A 13545-nucleotide genomic window follows, 5' to 3' on the forward strand; every position below is an offset into this window, starting at 1 on the left:
CATAACATGATAGATCCAATTTTGTAGTTTTAGAAACCACTTTTGGCGAAGAAGAATGGATCTATCGGATCAAAAAGACAGTAAAAGGTAAGTTTTCATTACCACACTAAGGACTGCTAGACGGAGTGGAGTTGGAGGCCGAGCAGGTCAATCTTCTGTGCCCTAACTTGGCGACGGAAGACACCTATGGCGGCGGAGGAGGTGACAAGGTCCACAACCGGCGTGAGGACGGCGTCAGTAAGGTCGCGGCAGCTAAGCGCTTTGTCGCCGGCGTCGTCGAGAGCTAGCGGTGGCGCTAGGGCTTGTGCGAGGTGGAGGAAAAGATAATGACCGCGGTGAGGTGTATATTTATAGGGACATGGACGGCACATCGTTATTACGCAACACCTTGGAAGTTGTTCCATGTTCCCACGCACACCTGGATTGTCGGGTGGTCATTCCCGCTTCTTCGGTTTTCAGGCAAAAGGATGTAGCATTAAAACAGATTCAATTTTGTCTCTGTGTCTTCTGCTGACAAGGACTCAGAGAAGACAATCAACAGATTCAATAGAATGCATATGATTTGGATAGATAGAATCTGAGGTAGAAGCATAGAGGGGGTTAGGGTCCGATCACATTCACTTAGGTTAAAAGATTCAAACATGAAGACATAGCTATAAGTGAATGATGTAGAGGACAGAACACCAATGTATATACCAATAAGATACCAAATTAAAATTGTCAAGATAAACATCGAGTTGAACCACTATTGAAGACAAAATCAAATGTGAAGATTATGCAAATGTGATGCCAATTGAAAACACTTCAAACAAGAGTTTGGTGGTGGCGTTACCCATCGTATAGGAAGTATTAGACCCAGACACGGCGCACAATTATCGTGGTGCTCCGGAGTCAATTTCCGCGTTAATATATTCACTATTAGAGTGTATGTCTACATTATTTAAAGATATATGTTACTTCGTGTGTTGCACATCTAAGTCATCACATGCATAAGCGTTAGGATGTGTGTCCAATTATAGGACATTCGAGGATTCTAAGATATTTAGCTCACACCGCAACTTGCAAAACCTTTTCTCATCCAATGGCTTTGTGAAGATATCTGCCAATTGCTCTTCAGTGTTGACGTGAATGATATCAATATATTCCTTCATGACATGATCTTTGAGAAACTAATGACGGATCTGGATGTGCTTTGTCTAAACTGGGTTGTTGGCAATCTTGATGGCGCTTTCATTGTCGCAGTAGTGTGGCACATGATTCAGATGGATGCCATAGTCCTTGAGAGTTTGCTTCATCCACAGAAGCTGAGCACAGCAAGATCCAGCAGCAATGTATTCAGATTCAGTAGTGGAGAGAGAGACACAGTTCAGCTTCTTTGAAGACTAACAGACAAGAGATCGTCCAAGAAAATGACATGTGCTTGATGTAGACTTGCGATCAACCTTGTCACCAGCATAATCAGCATCTGAGAATCCAACTAGATCAAACCCTGAGCCCTTTTGATACCATAATCCTAGTGTTGGGGTGTAAGCCAAATATCGAAGAATTCGCTTCACAGCTAAGTGATGCGATTTCTTTGGTGCTGCTTGGAATCGGACACACATACAAACACTAAGCATGATATCTGTCCTAGATGCACACAAATAGAGTAAAGAACCAATCATGGAGTGGCATACCTTTTGATCGAACTTTTTACCATTGTCGTCGGGCACAGATGACTTTTGGTTGGCATTGGTGTCATGTATCCCTTGGAGTCTTGCATTCCAAACTTCTTCAGGCAGTCTTTGAGGTATTTCTCTTGAGATATGAAGATGTCATTCCTTTGTTGATGGATTTGAAGACCAAGGAAGAACTTCAGCTCACCCATCATGGACATCTGATATTGCTCTTGCATCATGTGTCCAAACTTATCACTGTATCTTTTGTTAGTGCAGCCGAATATAGTGTCATCCACATAGATCTGGCACACAAACAGTTCACCATCATATGTCTTCGTGAAGAGAGTGGGATCTAGGGAACCAGGTTTGAAGCCTTTGCTCTTCAGGAAGTCCTTGAGTGTATCATACCAAGAACGAGGGGCTTGTTTGAGGCCATACAGTGCCTTGTTGGGCTTGTAAACCATATCAGGATGTTTTGGATCTTCAAAGCCAGGTGGTTGTGGAACATACACTTCTTCAATCTTGCAATTGAGAAAAGCACTCTTCACATCCATTTGATATGGGAGGATGTTGTGATGGTTGGCATAGGCTAGCAAAATGCGAATGGCTTCAAGCCTAGCCACCGGAGCGAATGTTTCATCGAAGTCAATTCCTTCAATTTGAGTGTATCCTTGAGTAACGAGACGAGCCTTGTTTCTGACAACTTGACCATGCTCATCTTGTTTGTTGCGATAGATCCATTTTGTGCCTATGATATTGTGCTTGTGAGGATCAGGATGCTTGACCAGTTCCCATACATTGTTCAGCTCAAACTGTTGAAGCTCTTCTTGCATAGCTTGAATCCATTTAGGTTCCATGAAGGCTTCAGCAACTTTCTTGTGTTCAGATATGGACACAAATGCAAAGTGCCGAAAAAATTTGCAAGTTGTGTTGCTCTTGATCGAGTAAGGGGACCAGGTGTATTGATGCTATCAATTATCTTCTCAATCTGTACTTCATTTGCAACACGATGATGAACTGGACGAAGATTTTTGTCTTGCTGATCATTGTCTTCATCTTCAGCATTGGATTCAGGCTGAGTAGAGTCTTCAGGTTGATTTGGTGCAAAAATGATAAGTTCCTCTTCAGCCTGTGCCTCTAAAGGTATGCTTTCTCCAGTAACCATAAGCTTGATTGATTCACTAGGCGGGACTTCATCTAGCATATTTGGCAGGTGCTCTCTTTGCGAGCCGTTAGTTTCAACGAACCGCACATCCATAGTTTCAACCACTTTATAGTGAAAGAGGTTGAAGAATCTGTAGGAGTGTGAATCCTTTTCGTAACCAAGCATAAAACCTTCATGTGCTTTTGGTGCAAAGTTTGACGTGTGTTGTGGATCCTTGATACAACACCTGGCACCAAATACTTTAAAGTAGCTTACATTTGGCTTCTTACCAGTCAGTAGTTCATATGATGTCTTCTTTAGAATCTTGTGAAGATAAACATGGTTGATGACATGGCATGCAATATCAATGGCTTCAGGCCAGAACTTCCTTGGAGTCTTGTACTCATCAAGCATCGTCCGAGCCATCTCAATGAGTGTTCTGTTCTTGCGCTCCACGATGCCATTCTGCTAAGGTGTGTATGGAGGTGAGAATTCATGACTGATGCCGAATGTATCAAGATAAGTGTCGAGGCCAGAGTTCTTGAACTCTGTGCCATTGTCAGTTCTTATGTGCTTGATCTTGATGCCATAGTTCGTCATGGCACAATTTGCGAATCTTATGAAGACATCCTGCACTTTAGTCTTGTAGAGAATTATATGCACCCATGTATATTTAGAGTAATCATAAACAATAATGAAACCATAGAGATAAGCAGTGGTAGTAAAGATGGAGTAATGAGTAGGGCTGAATAGGTCCATGTGAAGCAGCTCGAAGGGATGTGATGTCGTCATGATTGTCTTCGAGGGATGCTTGGCCCTAGTCATCTTCCCGGCTTCTCAGGCACCACATAGATGATCCTTTTTGAACTTGACACCCTCGATGCCTACGACATGCTTCTTCTTCGCAAGAGTGTACAAGTTTCTCATGCCAGCATGCCCTAACCTCCGATGCCAGAGCCAACACTCTGAAGCTTTTGCTAGAAGACATACTGCCAACTGTGGTCCTGCTGAGAAATCTACCATGTACAGATCACATTTTCGGTAACCTTGAAAGACTAGAGACTTGTCAGATTCCATTAGAACAAGGCAATGATATTTTCCAAATATCACAATCATGTTCAAATCACAAAGCATTGAGATAGACATTAAGTTGAAACCAAGGGATTCAACAAGCATCACTTTATCCATGTGCTAATCCTTTGAGATTGCAACTCTACCTAGACCCAATACCTTGCTTTTACCAGTGTCAGCAAATGTGATATGACTCTTGTCAGATGGACATAAGGTTGAGTCCATGAGAAGACTTTGATTGCCAGTCATGTGGTTAGTGCATCCAATATCAATAATCCATTCTGCATACCCTACAATGCAGTTAGGGGGATAGGCTTCATGAAGAGTATTGTGAAGCATAAACATTTGACGAGCAAGTGTATTATGAAAGCTCAGATCGAGGTTAGGACTGATAGGATGAATAACAAGTGATTCAGGAACAAAATACATAATAAGACCATTTGGGCATTTTATCTCGCGCCCCACAAGACGTTTTAGGTCTCCAGCAATAGCATCTGATGCCTTTGATTTCCGGCTAGAGACCTTTCCCTCCAAAAGAGAGTTATGTTTTCTTAACCACCCATATCTTCAATGGTGAGTTCGAAGCAATGAGTCTAACTGCAGCATTTGAGAACTTTGGCTTGGGAGCCCTAGCAAATAGTCTTGCAGGAGGTGAATAGTACTCATAGGAATAAGCAGAATAGTTCTTGGTCTTATGAATATGGCGGCTTGATGAAACACACTCATATTCATAGGCCTGAGTATGGTTTCCCTGCAAAACATTTGTGTTAGGGTCACTCTGGTGAGTCCTCTATCTGTATAAATCCTTTGGTCTGGAGTTTGTCTTCATCCCAGGTGGTGTCATGATGACATTCACCTGAAGATTTTCAAGACAACTCTTGGGCACCCAGATCTTCTTCAAAGGTGGTCCATTCCTGTAGTTAGTACCAATATACCTGGCAAACACTTCACCATTCTGATTCTTGAACAGTTTATAGTTTGCATCAAAGAATTCATCAATGATAATCGGGTTAGCACAAGTGAAGCCAGATAAGGTAGATGGATCCACTGAAGGTCCCTTTGCAGCAACCCATGGGCTTTTGGGGTATTGCTCAGGATTCCAGTAAGAACCATCAACGTTCATGTTCCTTTCGAACCCAACATCCTCTTTCCTAGGGTTTCGGTTCAGAATATGTTTCTTGCGGACATCACATAGTGTCTGATGCCCTTTGAGACTTATGTACATTCCTGTCTCAAGCAATGTCTTCAACCCGGCATTCTCATCAGCAATAGTAGTGGTATACTTAGCAGAGGGGTTAGTTACCACATCAATAGTTAAAGATATTGCAACAGTAGTAACAGTAGAACATCCAGCAACAAAAGTAGCGTTATCATGCTCAAGGCATTTTAGACATGGTGGTTCAAATCCTTCCTGAGCGGGACTGATCTGTTGAGCACGAAGTGACTCGTTCTCCTTTTGAAGATCTTCATGAGCCGCTCTCAAGTTCTCAAGTTCTTGCTTCCTTTGAAGATAATCATAGGAGAGCTTTTCATGACTAGTTGAGAGTGTTTCATGACGACTTTCAAGTTCTTCGTACTTAACATGAAGATTTTTAATGTCTTCAATTAAGGACTGAGTTCGAGTCATTTCCGCGTCCAACAGGTCATCGCTTTTGTCTAACAGTTTTTGAATATGTTCTATAGCAGTCTGTTGTTGTGTTGCAATTTTAGAAAGTGTTTTGTAGCTAGTTTTAGATTTACATTCAGAGTCATCTTCACAAGATGTTTGATAGTGAGCATCGCGTGAGCTTACCTTGGCACCATGTGCCATGAAGCAGTAGGTGGGAGCAGAGTCATCCTCATTAGCATCAGCATTGGTGAAGAGGCCATCGTCTTCAGTATCGAAGATGGACTTCGCGACGTATGCTGACACTAAAGCTAGGCTTGCCACGCCTGAATCATTATCCTCTTCAGACTCCATCTCCACTTCCTCAGATGCAGACTCCTCCTCTGAAGCCATTTCCTTGCCGACAAACGCACGACCCTTGCTAGATGAGCTCTTCTTGTGATGAAGACTTTGACGAAGACTTGGAAGAAGACTTTGAGGATTTCTTCTTCTTCTTGTCATCAGAACCATATTCCTTGCTCTTCTTCTTCTTGTTGTTCTCATTGACCCACTGAGGACATTCAGAGATGTAGTGGCCAGGATTCTTGCACTTGTGGCACATTCTCTTCTTGTAGTCACGGGAGGAAGCTTCATCATTTCTTGAGCTAGATCTGGAAGACTGTCTGGAGCCTTTCTTCCTGGTGAACCTTTGGAACTTCTTCATGAGCATGGCAAGTTCCTTTCCAATGTCTTCAGGATCCTCAGAACTGCAGTCAGATTCTTCTTCAGATGAGGAAACAACCTTTGCCTTCAAAGCACGAGCTCGACCATAGTTGGGACCATATGTGTTGAGCCTTTCAAGTATGTTAGATGCATCGAGAGTCTTGAAGTCAGGGCGTTCTTGAATCATCAGGGCCAGGGTGTCAAATGAGTTGTCAAGTGATCTCAAGAGTGTCTTGACGATTTCATGCTTGGTGATCTCAGTGGCGCTGAGTGCATGAAGCTCATTTGTGATGTCAGTGAGGCGATCAAACATGAGCTGAACATTCTCATTGTCATTTCTCTTGAAGCGGTTGAAGAGATTGTGAAGAACACTGATCCTTGAGTCTCTCTAGGTTGATACGCCTTAATTGACCTTGCAGAGCCAGTCCCAGACTAGCTTTGCAGTTTCTAGAGCACTCACACAGCCATACTGTTCTTTGGTCAGATGACCACAAAATGATGTTCTTGGCAGTAGAATCCAATTGAATGAACTTCTTGACATCAGCTAGGGTGACGCCTTCACCGGCCTTGGGAACGCCGTTCTTGACGACATACCAGAGGTCGACACCAATGGCTTCAAGATACATGTGCATCTAATTCTTCCAGTAGGGGTATTAGTGCCATCGAAGACAGGGCACGCAGCGGAGAGTTTGATTATCCCTGCAGTCGACATAGCTAAAACTCCAGGTGGTTAAACTAATCACACAAAACAAGGGATCACCTTCCTCTGATACCAATTGAAAGTGCTAGTTATCGACTAGAGGGGGTGAATAGGCGATTTTTATGGAAGTCTTAAAAACACAGGGGCTTTGAAGACAAACAGTAGCAATGAGCCTATTAATATGAAGCGGAAGGTAGAATACACTAGACAAGCCGTAGTCAAGTAAGTAGTGAAGTGAAAGTACGAAGACTTTCAGCAGCTAGGTAGTATGGATCAAGATGGAAGATAGTATGAAGCTAATCAACAACAGTCTTCACTCAGTGAAGTCAATCAGATCATGCAAGCAGACAATGACTTCACGAAGACAAACTGTAAGTAAAGAGAGAGGTAAGGTTAGAAACAGTTGCTTGGTGAGGACAGGTATTTGTTGGACCAGTTCCAGTTGCTGTGACGACTGTACGTCTGGTTAGGGAGGCTAAGATTCAACTCAGAAGACCGCGTCTTCAACTTATTTCCCTTGAGATAAGGACACACAGTCCTCGCCCAATCACTCTGGTAAGTCTTCAAGGTAGACTTCCGAACCTTCATAGGCTTCATTCACCGGCAATCCACAATGACTCTTGGATGCTCAGAATGCGACGCCTAACCGGCTAGAGGATTCACAATCCTCAAGTGTAATAAGTCTTCAGATCAAGCAGACAGAAAGACTTCAGTGATGCCTAGCACTCTTTGGCTCTGGGTGTATAGGGCTTTGTCCTCGCAAGGATTTCTCTCTCAAAGGCTTCGAGGTGGGTTGCTCTCAAACGACAAAAGTTGTTCACTAACTCTGAGCAACCACAAATTTATTGTGTAGGGGTTGGGCTATTTATACCCACGAGGCAACCCGACCAAATTTGTCCGAAGTGACCCTGGGTCACTAAGGAACTGACACGTGTCCAATGGTCAGATTTCAAACACACGTGGCATCTTGACTTGGGCTACAACTAAAGCTGACTTATCCAGCTTTGGATAAGATTTTCTCTCATTGTCTTCGCTCGAAGACATAGGATTTGGTTGAGCATCACTTCTGTCACTCTGACTTTGTTCACTTGGACCCCACTTAACAGTACGGTGGTTCCTATGACTCAACAAAGAAGAAAAGGAAACTACGAAACAACTATGTCTTCGCAGTCCATAGTCTTCTCATGTCATAGTATTCAATGTGAAACTCTACATAGACCACCATTGTCTTCAATGTCTTCACACATTTTTAGGGGTCATCTTTGGTAGGTGTCGGTGTCAAAACCGGCAGATCTCGGGTAGGGGGTCCCGAACTGTGCATCTAGGCGGATGGTAACAGGAGGCAGGGGACACGAAGTTTTACCCAGGTTCGGGCCCTCTTGATGGAGGTAAAACCCTATGTCCTGCTTGATTAATATTGATGACATGGGTAGTACAAGAGTAGATCTACCACGAGATCAGAGAGGCTAAACCCTAGAAGCTAGCCTATGGTATGATTGTCTGTTGTCCTACGGACTAAAATCCTCTAGTTTATATAGACACCGGAAAGGGCTAGGGTTACACAAGGTCGGTTACAAAGGAGGAGATATACATATCCGTATTGCCTAGCTTGCCTTCCACGCCAAGTAGAGTCCCATCCGGACACGAGACGAAGTCTTCAATCTTGTATCTTTATAGTATAATAGTCCGGCCGAAAGATATAGTCCGGCTGTCCAGAGACCCCCTAATCCAGGAATCCCTCAGTAGCCCCTGAACCAGGCTTTCAATGACGATGATTCCGGCACGTAGTTATTGTCGGCATTGCAAGGCGGGTTCCTCCTCCGAATACACCACGGAAGAATTTGAATACAAAGATAGTGTCCGACCCTGCAAAATACGTTCCACATACCACCGTAGAGAGAATAATATTTCCGCAAATCTAATTTGCTGACTTATTTTGGCAACACGACCTTATGCCATGGCCCAGTGATTATTTGAACCGTTTCCTTTAATTAGCCCTGCACATAACGCGAGGCAGTTTTTTGACACGTCTTGTCAAAGCAGAGATCGTGTCCCCTTATCACGGGTTTCTCATCGATATGGCCGTGGGTAACCCAACCGCGCCATCGATTACGGTGCTTGGGGGATAAACGAGTTTTACCAGGCTAGTGGGGGCGCATAGTTTCGGCCGCCCATATAAAGGGACAAGGATTCACCTTTTCATCCACGCCTTCTTCCTCTTTTGCTCATCCAATTTCGCACACTCGAGATCCAGCACCCAAGTCCGCATTTCCCACCTCAACCCTCTCTAACCATGTCCGGAGCGGGAGGCAGGTGGATGGTATCCTCCGTCATGGAGGGACACATCAAGAAGCTGAGGAGAGCCGAATACCTGCCCGACGACATCGCGCACCGGCTCCCAGAAGAGGGGCAGCTCATCCCCACCCCCAGGCCCCATGAGAGGGTAGTGTTCCTTACCCATTTCCTCCATGGAATGGGATTCCCTCTCCACCCATTCGTCTGGGGGCTCATGTTCTACTACGGCCTAGATTTCCACGATCTGGCCCTGAACTTCATCCTCAACATCTCGGCGTTTATCGTCGTGTGCGAGGCCTTCCTCCGCATCAAGCCCCACATCGGCTTATGGCTGAAGATCTTGAACGTCAAGCCGAAGGTAGTGAGCGGCCGCCAGGCGGAGTGCGGAGGCACCATGGTGGGCAAGATGCCCAACGTCACATGGCTCGAGGGCTCCTTCGTGGAGACCATAAAGGGGTGGCAATCGGGGTGTTTCTACATCACCGAGCCGCGTGACCCTAAATGGGCAGTGGCCCCCGAGTTCTGATCGGGATTCGCCATGCGGCTCACCTCCTGGCAAAAGAAGGGCCTGTCCTGGGGTAGTTCGGGAGAGCTGACCGGACTCCAAACATGTATTCAAAACATGGTGAACAAGAAGGTCAAACTCGTCAACGTAGTCCAGGTCATGCTCATCCACCGGGTCCTCCGTGTCAACAACGGGCTTTCAACTTGTGGGAGTTCGACCCGGCCCAGCACCGAACTCTGGACAGGCTCTTCGACACAACTCACGAAGATGCCTGGAAGGTGCTATTCAAGAGCGCCGAGGTTCCCTCTCCCACTACAGAGGATCGCAGATTCTGCGTGAAGCGCCAAGCCAGCGCGGTAAGCTGTTTTACCTCTAACAGGATACTTGTTTTTCATAGTTTGACTCTATGCGGGATCTAAGTGTCAGGACCCCGACTCGATGTCACATTGATCTAGCCGGTAACACCTCATATCACTTTTCGGCCTCACGCACGGTATCCCCACGGGTGTCGCCTTACCTTTGCCCGGGACCGTTTGCGCCTTTTGGCTCACGTATATGATAGTGTCGCTAGCATCCATATGATAAGGAGCCCGGGCTGACATGACTAGTCGTAAACCCAAAGTGGCACAGACTTACAGGGACAGGCATCCATGACCCAGCTTCGAACGTGTCGGTCATTAGCAAGTGGGTCCGGGCTGTAGCACTGGGCTAGCAGGACTCCGGTAAACCGGGCTGTAGCGGGCTAACAGGACTCCGGTACTCAAAGCGTGACATTTCCCCGAAGGGACAGACATAGGAACGAAGAAGGACACATGCCGGCCAGCCTAAGTGTTCCAGAGCAGTAGCAAGCTACCATGGCTCAGCGGTAACACTAGGAGACATTTCCCGGTAAGAGAGGCTACTAAAGATAAACAACTAGGTAGTCAGATCCCACACATACCAAGCATTTCAATCATACACACAATATGCTCGATATGTGCAAATACAACGAAGCATCACAACATGACTCTATGACACAAGTACTTTATTTAAGGCTCAGGGAGCCATACATAGCATACACAAAGATACGGGTCTCACGACCCAACATACAAGTCATACAGTCATACAAACCAGCAGCGGAAGTACATTGTCTAAGTACAGACAACTAGTAAAATAAAAGAGGCTTGGAAAGCCCAGCTATACTACGTGGTCCTTCACAAGCTCAGGGTCACCACCTGGGTCTTTAGCCTACTCGTTGATGTCAACGTCTACATAGAACCCATCAGAAGGGGTTGCAGCGTCTTCTGTAAAATTGTAAATTATAGCAACATGAGTACAAAGGTACTCAGCAAGACTTACATCAGATCCTACATACATGCATATTATCAAGAAGGGTTGGTGGAGTTATTGCAGCAAGCCAGCTTTGACTCTTGGCTAGACTATCCTACGATACTCCAACTTGAAATGGTTTTTGCGCACACGAGTCCACTACTCACCAATTCAATACACTACCGAGGATCCACCTCCGTCTTCCTACGGAAGGGCCATCCTCGGCACTCACACTTATCTTGAGGCTTTTAGTAGTTTCCATTTACTTGTCTATGAACTGTATAGGCAACCAAGTAGTCCTTTACCGCGGACGCGGCTATTCGAATAGATCATGTTAACCCTGCAGGGGTGTACTTCTTCATACATGTTTCCACCACTTAGCGTCTGCACACGACATGTGCTCGGCAGACTTCAAGCGAAAGCCGACGTGGGTGTAGACCACGACCTACCTAAACACTTAAGTCTCTAGTCCAGGTTTATCGCCTATCCAGGTTCCATCCGCAGGGAGTCCGGCTGAGGTTTCCCATACGGCCCCGAACGATGTGAACAGGGTTCCCGAGATACCTAACGGGTATTCGGTACACCCGGCCACGTACCTACCGCATCACAGCCCACCCCTACGGTCAGCGCTGTCCACGGCCTCCAGTATGCTACAACACCAGAAACTACTTGCAACTCCTGGACAGAGAGCTAGGGTGAATAAGAAGTCGAGCGGGGTCATATTTCAGGGCCCAATGCATGGTAGTAGCTGTATCTTAAATCACACATATAGATCTCAGTGCTTAAGGTCGGCTTCAATGAAACAACCCACCATGTACTCCTACATGGCCTCTCATCGATACCTTTACCAAATCGTGTTCACCACACCACTCTCATTACCGACATAATCATTTCACTCTAGCCCATCACCCAGATGAACCAGACCTGACACGACTCTAAGCATAGCCGGCATAGCAAGGTAGGAACAACACATACATATGGCTCACTCAACTCCTACACATGCTAGTGGGTTTCATCTAGTTACTGTGGCAATGACAGGTCATGCAGAGGAAATGGGTTCAACTACCGTAGCACACAGCAGTTTGAAACGCGTTGTCTTAATGCAGTAAAAGAGAGCAGGAGCGAGAACATGGGATTGTATCGATATGATCAAATGGTTGGTTGCTTGCCTGATGGTTCGATGCACTGATACGGTTCTTCGTTAGGGTAATCACGGTACTCCTCGGAGGCAGAACCTGTCGCAAAGGACATCGATACGCAAACATCACCAAACAATGTGCAACAATATGATGCATGCATGAGACATGGCAAAATGAGTGTGTTGGGCTAATGCAACTAAAACCAGAAGGGTTTGAACAAATTTGAATCAAAGATTCAAATTTCAAACTCAAACATGGCCTCTTTAAGTGCTTTTCCTTGTTCTGCTTAAAACATCAATTTAACTTGTTTGATCATGCATGAAAATAGTACAGATGGATAGATTGGATTTTTCTGATCATTTTTCATATATAATTTGTCCAATTTGGAGTTACAGAATAAAAGTTATGAATTTTTGAAGTTTAAATAATATTCTGGAATTTCCTGAGTTAAATTAAATCCAGAAATTATAATTATTGCGCCAGCATGACGTCAGCATGACGTCAGTGGTCAACTGCGGCTGTCTGGAGTCAAACCTGACGTGTGGGGGCCACACGTCAGTGACAGGGGGGTTTAACAGGTTTAAATTAATCCTAATTAGGGATTAGTGGCGCTGGGGCCCACTGGTCAGTGTCAGGGGTTAACTAACAGTGGTTAGCACTAATCCTAATTAGCTACAGGGCTGGGCCCACCTGTCAGGGACTCAGGGGGGGTTCCTGCCGTGGTCAAAGTGGGTCAAACCCACCGGCGACGTGACGCCGGCGAGGCCCGAGACGGCGGCGCGACGTGGGATCGCGCTACAGGGCACGGGCGAGGCCGTGCTTGGGCTCGTTGGAGAGCCCTTGCTCCCGCGCGTCGAACGGTGGCCGTGGCTGGGCCTGGGGTGGTCGGAGTCGACGGCGGCGAGCTCGGCTGCGGCCGCCGGAGTTCGGGTGCGGTCGGGATCGGTGTTGCAGGGGGTTTGGGGAGGTGTTAGTGCGTGCTGCGTGCTCCTAGTGAGGTGTGGAGCACGATAGTGTGCTCGGTTGGGTGCTACGGTGACCGTGGCCATGACGGCGACATCGCCGGCGGCGTGGAGCTCTCGGCCAAGGTGGGGCTACGGCCTAGAGGTCGAAAGAGACCAGGGGAGAAGGGGGAAACGATCCGGGGGCTCACCGCGGAGCTGCAGGGATGGTTAGCGGGCTCGGGGACGCGCTGGAGACGACGAATTCGACGGCGACGATGGTCGGAGCCCGAAGAGGGGAACGGCGACGTGGCGGCGATGCAGGGCTTCTGGAGGACCGTGGAGCGGTGGGGAGGAAGAGGGGGTCGTGGCGGAGCTTCTGAGCTAGTCGGGGGAGCGAGGGGTGGCCGGAGACGGCTGCTGTGGCGAACGGCGGCGACGGTGGTGTTCGGCCGTGTGAGAGAGAGAGCGAGGGA

This window comes from Triticum aestivum, chromosome 2A (genome assembly GCF_018294505.1).
Source record: "Triticum aestivum cultivar Chinese Spring chromosome 2A, IWGSC CS RefSeq v2.1, whole genome shotgun sequence".
Classification (NCBI taxonomy): Eukaryota; Viridiplantae; Streptophyta; class Magnoliopsida; order Poales; family Poaceae; genus Triticum; species Triticum aestivum.